Genomic DNA, 12,568 nt, shown 5'->3' with positions numbered 1-12,568 from the left:
ACTGTGAATTCTTTAATTTCCGTGACCCCCAGGTTTTATATTAAAATTTGAAAGTACAATTGACCCGGGAGTCTTTTACAGAAGTTCAAGAAAAATCTATCGTCGAACATTAAGACACCCCAGCTACCTTCACTGGTTTTTCTTTTTTCTGCATTTTAAAATATTTGAATTTTTATTATTATAGTTGATAGATAATAATCTGATGAAAATAAAAATTCATTAAACTAAAGCTAGAATCAAAAGCATGAATCATTTTAGAGAAGAAACAATTATTAAACTTCGGAACTAACGATCACATTTGATTGCACAATCATGTAATCATTTTACAGGAAATAGTAAATACATCATCATTAACAAGTCAGAAATAGCTTTTTTTTATTTCTTTTTCATGGATATTGCAATGGATAATTGTTATCGGGAATCGCGTAACGAAAATGGCAATTGTTCTGGTGATGTCATGTTCATACCTACGTACTAACCAATATCGCTTCAAACAAATAAAATTATACTGAAAATTGCATTTTCAGCTTCAAATGACGTAATCAAAAATCGTTTACTATTAACATGGTATTGATCAAACTCGGAGAAGCTCTTCAATTAAATGTAAAGGCAGACGACACTTAAATCATCAAACGGCTGTCATGTCATTTACAGTTAATTATTGTGTTCAAACAACTTTACATGTGCTAAACATAGCCTTTTAATTAAATTTTTATATAAATTAATTCATAAACATTTTTAAATCAATTAATTCGGTAACATTTTTATATAAATTAATTCATAAAATTTGTAATGTAAATGGTACATCAAGGAAATCAAATTGTGTAATATATGTACTATGTATCATAACTCGGCGTAGAGTGTGCAAGTTTACAGAAGCGTATTAGGGACATAGTAAAAATGACATTGAACGTTATTTCAAGGTCAAAATGATGTCATTTAAAATCATAAAATTTTGACTTCAACTAAAAATTTTAACTTTTCAAATCTCGGAATTGTGACTTTTAAAATCTTGAAATTTCAACATTTTTAACTTAGTCAAAATTTTGACTTTAAATAAAAATTTCGACTTTTTCAATCTCGAAATTTTGACTTTTAAATCTCACATTTTCGACTTTTAAAAACTCAAAATTTCGACTTTTCGACTTTTCTTTGGTATTTAAACGTTGGCGATTGTCACATTCACAGTCATTTATAATAGCAATCGGAGACAGATATACATCATAAACTTGATGAGTAGTTTTTAATGAACAAGACCATTTTACTAATTTTTTACAACTTTTTACAACTTGAATATAGATTTGAAGAGGCTTTAGATAGAAATATTTTTTTTTGCAGAAGAATAAATTAAATATGTTTTACCAAGGATTTGTATAGTCTTGCTATACAAATTCTTGGTTTCACGTACAAATATCTACTTCAAGTCTGGACTTCAGATATGCGGATCAAGGCAACCCCGCTAGTTCGACACACCTATATTACGCCATATTTTTATTTAACAGCCTAATATTGAAAGACAAATCCCACAAGTTTGAGCTTTCTAAAAAGCTGTGGACTGCTTCGCTCTATACTAATGTAAGGTAATATGTGTGCATGTGGTTGTTGAATTAGTATTCTGGAGGTGTGCCTCTCTGAAGGTGTGCCTAGATTGACAGAAGTTATAAAATACAGATAATGCATTTTTGTAAACATTGTATAGGAACATTGTTTAGCAAAACAAATCGTGCATATTGCAGATTAATAAACACGTATTAATAATTGATGTTTCAATGTTGAATTTCAGTGTGCAATGTATGCATAATAAAACGAACATGAATTAATGACAGTTGATCGAAACTGAAATACACATAGTTAATTTTCCGGCATTTGATGTCTTATCCTGAGACGAGAAACGTTTGTAATTCTTTATCTCATTGAAGCCAATAGCTGTTGCTGTATCTCAGCCGCATCATTAGGCAACCAATCAGAATCTATATGTGATTAGTAATTATTTCAAGATGGCGTGTATATCGACTGAAACTAATAGCTCCGCACCGTGATGCGAAGCAATAACATTCAACATTCCAAAAACTAGAAAAATGAGCAGCTCATGAGTCGTCCTGAATATGCATGGCATATTTGCCACTTGAATGACCATTGTGTAAACAAGGCAAAGTCAATTGGCCTTTAAAACCAACCATAACACATGGGATGCAAAATGTCCTCAGATCTGACGATCCTATGACAGTGTTGTGGAAATTAAAATATGGAATATGGGCAAACAACATTTTTTTCCTGTTAACATGCATGTTCTTTCCGAAGTAAAACTTTTCAATATTACATGCTAGTCCATATCATAATTTAAGAACAAAAACAATTTCTGAATATGAATTGCCAAAACGTTGGAGTGACGCTTTAGTAATTTGCGCCCATGTCTCCTTCCATGATCACTTGATAATTTTTTTTTAAATCAATGCGAAAAATATATAATTTAAAATGATAAATATGTTCAAAATAAATAGCTATCGACATATTTTTTATGCATTATCTTTATATTTACCTGTATTACCTGTAAAATGAATGCGCGAAAATAGTATAAAAAGGTGCGCGCAAACGTAAAAAGAAAAATAATCTACAAATGCGCGCAAATGTAATGCGTCCAGTTGTATGGTCAATTTTTACTTAATATGTCATAAGATATATCTTAGAACAATTGTTATGACCATCTTATTACTATCATATGATATGTCATAGAATGTAAATCAAAGCTGTGTAAGATAGTCATACCTATGATGCTCTTATGCCTGTCATAAGGGAACATATTTTCTTTTATTTTAAATAATGATTAAATTAATGGAAGATGTGTCCATGGGACACAGATGATGCCCCCGCTTGCAAATAACGTTATAAAGGGAGATAACTCAAGAACGGTAAAAGTGACGCAACACAAATTCGAACTTGATCTGTGTTTTGTAGTAATAAGCATTGTGTAAAAGTTTTTGTGTATAACATTTTATTGAGGCAAACAAAACTAAAGTTAGAAACGGAAACTAATTTGGGACGTACGGACGGCCAAGGGTACCACGTAGTACCCCCTCCGGTGCGGCGAGGGCATAAAAATGATAAAAATAACGATAAAAGTAATAAGTATGAAAAAAATAATTATAATCATTTTTATTATTTACGAATATAATTTTATTATTATAATGAACATGAAATTATATATAAAAAGGAATTAAAATCTGAGTTGAAAATTTTTTATAATAAAGTTTGTATATATGTAATAAAATTCTAGATCTTCGTATTCATGTACTATTTTACATGAAGTGTTATTTAATTTTAAGATTTGGTACATCTAGTAACCGTTAACGAAATATCCGTGCAAATACGTTAATAAACTACTATATAAAGAAAGCACTAATATATAGTATATTAAATTATATGGCCTTCCAAATACCGTTTCGATTCCTAACTTCACTGAAGAGACATTAATTGTCGAAATCCGGATATGGTGTACTAATTTTTGCACCTTTTGTTTGCGGTATACATTCTTTTCTGCAAGTTTATTGTTTTCTGTTTGGTATTAAATTAATAAATAAGATCCATTTTGTTACATCTGGTGATCCGTATATTTGGCAATCGCCAATGGCAGTCAGCATGGTTTAAGAACATCCGTTGTTCGACCTGCTAGTCAAATGCGTTTTGTTAAAATATACCTTTTCACTTTTTTGGTCTTTTGGAAAATGTTGTTTGTGCTGTATTTAGACCCCTCTAACATAAAATTTGTTTCGCATGCACACGTATAAAAATTGCGGTTTTTATCCAACGCAAATCATAGGTTTGAACGTTGTTTTCAATTTAGACTTGTTTATATATATATATAATATAATATATGTGTACGTCTGACCAGTGACAACTCTACGACAGATTTTATCCACCGGATTACCAGTGATGGTGATACAAGGCTGAAAACACATTCTGTATACATAACTCGTCTAAATAACAGCCCAACAATGTTAGATTTGTAAATTTGAGGAAGCAAAGTTTTTGTTCTTCCCTTGCCGAGATTTGAACTCATTCGAACTCATGCTACTGAGATATCGTGGCACAAAATCGCCTTGCACTATGCCCGACGCGCTAGACCACTCGACCACCTAGGCCGCGAATGAGTTCGAATCCCGGCCAGGGAAGAACAAAAAAAAATGTTGGGCTGTTATTTAGACGAATTATATATATTATATATATATATAAATTGCCCAACAATGTACTTTTAACACACTATTGAGTATGTAAATATTAGAATGTTTAAAATATTTACAACGCGACAAAAAATAAACGCAATATTTCGCTAGACAAACTAGCTTCATCAAGCGTGCATCTATCCAGGTGAAATCGGATGTAGATAAGAAACTTTTGCAGCTCATTGTACATAAAATTAGCTGTCTAGTATAGAATTCTACCAACCAGCAAGCTATAAAGGGTCACAAAATTTGTTTTATCATATTTTCGCCGCAGCCGGGAAATTCTTTAAATAGATACTGTATTAATTGATCCTAATCTTCCTCCGAAATGTTTGAAACGTTGATTTTTGTTAAATTGCACTGTCTCATTTTTCCTATAATATGCAATTTCGCTAGCGAAAGCTACAAAGGACAAGGTATGATAAGGGGCATATTTGGCCCCCCTTTTTCCCGATTTGAGAAAATTTTATGTTGAATCCCATCCTGCTTGTGAAATGACCTGAAGTATCTGTTCGTCAATGTAGGATCTTATTTTGTTGAATTATGTACTCAAACTCTGCATAAAGAGACCTTAAAAGGGTCATGAACGACGCAAAGTGTGTAAAATCTACAATTTTGTAACGTTTGGAGAAGATATTCGACATCAGCGCCAACGTAGACCATCCTGAAATGTTCAACCAGCTATTCTTCTCTCATATATCTTCCATTTAATAAAATATCATGGTGGTCTACGTTGGCGCTCATATTTTAAATTGAAAAAAATAAATATCCGATTGTTTACAATTTTGACAAGTCGATATAATACGTCAAATGAAACGGTCCGGTTCCGGGACTATTCCGGTAGCTTTAGATGCAGACGGACAACCAGATTGCCAATCACTCCAAAGAAAATACGGGTAAGCAACAAATTTCCAACCCAACACTTAATTGCAGAAAAATGAAAAAAAAATACTGGTAATCTGCATGTTTGCAATAAGCAATTATAAATGCAAGTGAGTGTATTTTTATTTACAAGCCGGGCCAGTGATCAGGCATTGAATTCAGAATCAACAATAAACGATCGCATATTGGATACAAATAACATGTATCATTGCCTCAATTACTGGGAATAAACTTTTAATCATATATTATTCAAATTATATTTTGCCAGATTTAAGATATTTCTTGATAGAATTTCTTGTGACTGTAGTCTGTAGGGGGAGGGTGCCAAATTAAATATATTCCGGGGGTTAATAATTAATCAAAATATCAGGCACTCATAGCTATAACGTATTTCCACAACACATATTACTCTCATAAAGATTATATGTTAGACGTGTAATTAAACACAGGCAATAAAAGTCCACCGCAGTGCAGACGACGTAGCTTTGTTTACATAATAAAAGAGTGATGTCCCCTGAAAACTGGTGAATTAATTTTCCGCCTATAAGTTTTTCAAATATTCAAAAATACCTTATAAGTATACTTTATAATAAGGTTTTTATAAAAAGATTTCTCTTTTATAACTTTGAAGTAAATTGTTCATTTTCATCAATATATTTTGCATTTGGAAATTTTATATTGTACCAAGTACAGAAAACGTGATGTAGAGGGATATATAATAAAAGAACTGTCCACATGCAATTCATCAGTTTGCCGACCGTGCGAGGGCTTACCAGCCATTCAAAGTCGTTAAACACCAACAAATAGACGAAGCAATCTATCAGTTAAAATCTATACAACAAATAAATAAATGAAAACTTCTATGGCCATATAATGGGTAATCCAGGTCGTTACTAGCTATCCACATCATTCAATACAAAGGGAAAACATGTACGAGAAGTCATTTATCAATTAATTAAGAGGGTTTTTTTTTTATATCAAATGGCTAATTCAATCAAATATCTGATCACTTTCCTCTGTAGAAAATGGTGAAATAAACCTGGTTAACTAAACCTCTCACTTGTACGCAGTCGCATAGACTTATATTAAAAGAGTGCCATCAAAGTAAAACTAATCGTGGGCCGCCCAGTTCGAGACCCTCATTGGGAGTAAAGGTTGATAAATATCACCCAAGTTATAGTTATACAGGGGTAATCAAATAGTAGAAGTCTTTCAGTAGAGCCCACTGTACTCAATGTCATCAAAATGCATGCTCTGACCGATTTAAAATCTGCACTATCAGTTTTTTTTTTAAATGTGTATACTACATGTGAAACTCAACTCAATAGCAAAACAAAAGAAAATAAATTTACAAAAAACAATGAAAAGATTTGTGGTCATGACAAAATTCACCAAAAAAAAAGAAAGAAAGAACACAATCAAAAATAAAAGATTATGAAATTATCAGTATCACAAAAGCTTATCACCAAAAGAGGTCTTACTTGGAACATGCATATGCAGGAGTGATAACACTTAGATTTCAACCTCTCCCTTTCGTGTGTTAATTACTTGACTTACAAAACGTTTTTTTAAAAAACATGCATATAAGTAGGTACTGTTAAAACACTGTACTCTAACCAATGGTAAACAACATTAAAAGACTCAGTAAACAATATAATTCCTTCAAGATATAGAGTTCAGTTACTGAAAGCAAGCTAATAATACTCATCCATAGTGTAATTTACATATTGACACCCTATTTACATTTAATACATTTTATGCCCATACCGTAACCGGAGGGGGCATTAAGTGTTAGCCTTGTCCGTCTGTACGTCCGTCCGTCCGTCAAAAAATTGGTTTTCGTTCTTTAACTTTAGTTTGTCTCAGCCAAATGATATGAAACTGATACACAATGCTTATTTCCACAAAACACAGATCAAGTGCGAATTTGGGTGGTGTCACTTTTACCGTTCTCATTATATAGCTATATGCAGAGTGGGAGGGGCATCATGTCCCATGGACACATTCTCCAGTTAATATAGATTGTTAAGCACTCTTTCACAATTGTTGAACTTGATAAGCTGTATTCATAAAATAAAAATTTGTTGTTTATTTAGCATTTCTTTTCTTTTAGCTCCTGTTGATATTGCCAACAAAACACACTACAAAACCCAAAGAAGAGTATACCAGAACAAAATGTATAACTAGTTATATCTGATAGAAGATATTTAGGTAAATCATACAATATCTGCTTATTTTATACCAGTGCTCATTCTTTCCAAAATATATCTATCCGAACCACTTCTGTTACAACACATTTACAACTCTTCGGATGTACTGCAATATTCATAAACGATGACTTCCGTACACTAATACAACAATGTACCAGTACTCAAACAGAAAAAAAGGCCCGGCTAAAAGTTTAAGCAGAACCTTTTTCCCCTTTCATTTGTAATTAAAAAAATTGTATACTGTGCAATCTGGCCATATGATTCTTTGCTAAATTTTGTTTAAAAGATACCACTTTACACAGGCAATGCAAAACACTAATAGTGATTATCTTTTCTGTTGTTCGCAGTTCTCGTGAAAATAAGAGAGTCTACAGTCCCAAACAACTAAAATAAGTTAATGATATTTTTTCATATTCAGTAAGCTCCTTAGAGTATATGGTTTCTATAAAAACAACTCACCGTAATCGAATCTTAATCAATATATTTTCATTTTTGTGAAGTGAAATATGAACTTATGAATAAAAAAAATAAGCTATGATTGTTTTGATTTAAAAACTATATGAAGAACTCTTCTTATTTATGATGAAAACATAAAGAGAATATATAATGAACCACCTCCCCCAACCCCAATAAAAATACATTGAAACAACACTTACTTTAGAGTCTCCATTTCAGGGGAATATCCTAATATGAAGCGTACAAGTAACGGAATATTGTTTAGCTTAAAAGTTTTTAGTTGTACGACGTCATATTATGCCATTACGTTAAACTTATTTAATACGCCAAGATCGATTATAAATGTTCACGTAAAATGTATTGTATAGTTGTATATACTCTTTTTCTAAATTACTGTGTCTTATTTTTCTTTGTTATGCATTATACACATGTACTTTTAATTTAACAGTTCTGGACCTTTTCTCAATTTCAATTTTTCTAGGAAACCAGGCATCCCAATGGCATGCATGTGTATCGCGCATAAATCTTTATCAGAAAATCGAAAAAATGCTTACCTTACTACGAAAGTAGTTTTTGAAACATGGTCTTTGAAGTATTAACCAAAGGTGAAATTATGACGGACTAAATACGTTCAAGTATTTGTTTATTTGCAAATCTTTTAAGATTTATCATCAAATATATATGGATTTTTTTTTTACATTTTGCAGCACTTTCGAAATTCCAGCAAGATGGTTATGATAAACAGAATAGATACATGTTATAATGGATTCATAAAATAGGGAATTTATCAGAATAATTACAAAATACAGAAATGTATACTCCCAATCTGACCACACAACTATTTAAGTGTTCGAAGAAACCAAGATAGTTTCATTGTGCATATATGAAAATAAGGAGTTGTGGTATGATTCCCAACTAGACAACTATCCACCAAAGTTCTAATGAAGTAGATTTAAACAATTATATGAAACAGTGGAGCCTTTAGCAATGAGAAAACCGTTCCACATAGTTGGCTATACAAGGCCCAGACATGAAAAAATGTAACAAGTCAATAGAGAAAACTCACGGCCGAATCTATAACAAAACAGTTATATGGTAATCCTTTTTCTGTAAAATATATACATTGCCCCGGCATGTGGCATACGTTTATAACGGTAACTAGGCCTATATATAGTTTGCATTCATTCTGTTAAACCCTGAATTGGAAATTACCCAAGAGTAAAATGAAAACAGAACAGAATTTGTCAAGTTTAAAAAATGTCCCTCTTCCGTTAACATTCACAGTAGTTATTTTTGCATTAGTTTCAAAAAAAAATTACAGGACATTCAACAATATAATACAAAACAAAAAGAAACAAGAAAGACATGAACACTAAAGTCAGATAGGACAAAAAATAGTAAATAAGATTACATTGAAAAACAGTTACAAGACAAGATAGAAACAACAGAAAACAAGATATGATGACTAGGCAAGATAGTAAAATATAAGACAAGACAAAGATTAAGACATGACAAATAACATAAAGGTCATGACACAGCACAAGGGCCTCTAAGCAAGACAAGACGAGACGAGACAAAAGAAAAGAGACAAGACAATGTAAACGAGACAAGAAACAATCAAAATGTAAACGAGACAAGAGACAGGTCAATGTAAACGAGACAAGAGACAAGACAATGTAAACGAGACAAGAGACAGGTCAATGTAAACGAGACAAGATAATGATAACGAGACAAGTGACAAGATAATGTAAACGAGACAAGATACTTGACAATGTAAACGAGACAAGAAACAAAACACAATGTAAATGAGACAGGAGACAAAAGAAAATGTAAACGAGACAAGATGCAAGAGACAATGTAAACGAGACAATTTAAACGAGACAGGATACAATAGAGACAAGACAATGTGAACGAGACAAGATACAAGAGACAAGACAACGTAAACCAGACAAGAGACAATGTGAACAAGACAAGAGACAAATAATGTAAACAAGACAAAAGACAATGTACACGAGACAGAATACAAGACATAAGACAATGTAAACAAGACAAAAACAATGTGAAAAAGACAAGAGACAAAAGACAATGTAAACGAGACAAGAGACAAAAGACATTGTAAACAAGACAAGAAACAAGAGTAAAGAAAAGACAACAGACATTGTAAACGAGACAAAAGACAAAAGACAATGTAAATGAGAAAAGAGACAATGTCAACGATACAAGACTGAAGAGACAAAAGACAACAGACAATGTAAACGAGACAAGAGACAAGATAATGTAAACGAGACAAGATATTAGCGACAAGAGACAAAAAACAAGAGGTAATGCAAACGAGACAAGAGACAAGACAATGTAAATGAGACAAGATACAAAAGACAACAGAAAAGTCAATGTAAACGAGACAAGCGACAAGACAATGTAAACGAGACAAGATAATGATAACGAAACAAGAGACAAGACAATGTAATCGAGACAAGGGACAAGAGACTAGATAATATAAACGAGACAAGAGACAAAAGGAAATGTTAATGAGACAACATACAAGAGACAAAAGACAGGAGGCAATGTAAACCAGACAAGAGACAAGACAATGTGAACTAGAAAAGATACAAAACAAAACAACGATCAAAAGACGAAGAGACAATGTAAACGAGACAAGAGACAAAACAATGTAAACGAGACAGACAAGAGACAACAGACAATGTAAACGAGACAAGAGACATGGTAAACAAGACAAGAGACATTGTAAGCGAGACAAGAAACAAAAGACAATGTAAATGAGACAAGAGACAAAAGACAACAGAAAAGACAATGTAAACGAGACAAGAGACAAGACGATGTAAATGAGACAAGAGACAAGCAAAATGTAAACGAGACAAAAGACAGGTCAATGTAAACAAAACAAGATACAAGACATTGTAATCGAGACAAGGGTCACAACTTTAGAGAATGTAAACGAGACAAGAGACAAAAGGAAATGTTAATGAGACAAGATGCAAGAGACAATGTAAACGAGACAAGAAACAAGACAATGTAAACTAGACAAGATACAAGACAAAAGAAAACGTAAACAAGACAAGAGACAATTTGAACGAGACAAGAGACAAGATAATGTAAACGAGACAAGATATTAGCGACAAGAGACAAAAAACAAGAGATAATGCAAACGAGACAAGAGACAAGACAATGTAAATGAGACAAGATACAAGAGACAAAAGACAACAGAAAAGACAATGTAAACGAGACAAGCGACAAGACAATGAAAACGAGACAAGATAATGATAACGAAACAAGAGACAAGACAATGTAATCGAGACAAGGGACAAGAGACTAGATAATATAAACGAGACAAGAGACAAAAGGAAATGTTAATGAGACAAGATACAAGAGACAAAAGACAGGAGACAATGTAAACCAGACAAGAGACAAGACAATGTGAACTAGACAAGATACAAAACAAAACAACGTACAAAAGACGAAGAGACAATGTGAACGAGACAAGAGACATGGTAAACAAGACAAGAGACAAGAAAAGACAAGAGACATTGTAAGCGAGACAAGAAACAAAAGACAATGTAAATGAGACAAGAGACAAAAAACAACAGAATAGACAATGTTATATAGACAAGAGACAAGACGATGTAAACAAGACAAGAGACAAGCAAAATGTAAACGAGACAAAAGACAGGTCAATGTAAACAAGACAAGGTACAAGACATTGTAATCGAGACAAGGGTCACAACTTTAGACAATGTAAACGAGACAAGAGACAAAAGGAAATGTTGATGAGACAAGAGACAAAAGGAATTGTTAATGAGACAAGATGCAAGAGACAAAAGACAACAGACAATGTAAACGAGACAAGAAACAAGACAATGTAAACTAGACAAGATACAAGACAAAAGAAAAGGTAAACAAGACAAGAGACAATTTGAACGAGACAAGAGACAAGATAATGTAAACGAGACAAGATATTAGCGACAAGAGATAATGCAACCGAGACAAGAGACAAGACAATGTAAATGAGACAAGATACAAGAGACAAAAGACAACAGAAAAGACAATGTAACCGAGACAAGCGACAAGACAATGTAAACGAGACAAGATAATGATAACGAAACAAGAGACAAGACAATGTAATCGAGACAAGGGACAAGAGACAAAAGGAAATGATAATGAGACAAGATACAAGAGACAAAAGACAAGAGACAAAAGACAAGAGACAATGTAAACCAGACAAGAGACAAGACAATGTGAACTAGACAAGATACAAAACAAAACAACGTACACAAGACGAAGAGACAATGTGAACGAGACAAGACACGAAAAACAATGTAAACGAGACAAGAGACATTGTAAACAAGACAAGAGACAAGAAAGACAAGAGACATTGTAAGCAAGACAAAAACAAAAAACAATGTAAATGAGACAAGAGACAAAAGACAACAGAAAAGACAATTTAAACGAGACAAGAGACAAGCAAAATGTAAACGAGACAAAAGACAGGTCAATGAAAACGAGACAAGAGACAAGACATTGTAATCGAGACAAGGGACAAGACTTTAGACAATGTAAACGAGCCAAGAGACAAACACAATGTAAATGAGACAAGAGACAAAAGGAAATGTTAATGAGACAAGTTACAAGAGATAAAAGACAAGAGACAATGTAAACGAGACAAGAGACAAACAATGTGAACTAGACAAGATACAAGAGACAAGACAACGTAAACAAGACAAGAGACAATTTGAACGAGACAAGAGACAAACCAATGTAAACGAGACAAGATACAAGAGACAA

This window comes from Mytilus californianus, unplaced genomic scaffold, assembly GCF_021869535.1.
Source record: "Mytilus californianus isolate M0D057914Y unplaced genomic scaffold, xbMytCali1.0.p SCAF_3, whole genome shotgun sequence".
Taxonomy (NCBI): Eukaryota; Metazoa; Mollusca; class Bivalvia; order Mytilida; family Mytilidae; genus Mytilus; species Mytilus californianus.
Note: the sequence above shows the minus strand (reverse complement) of the source record.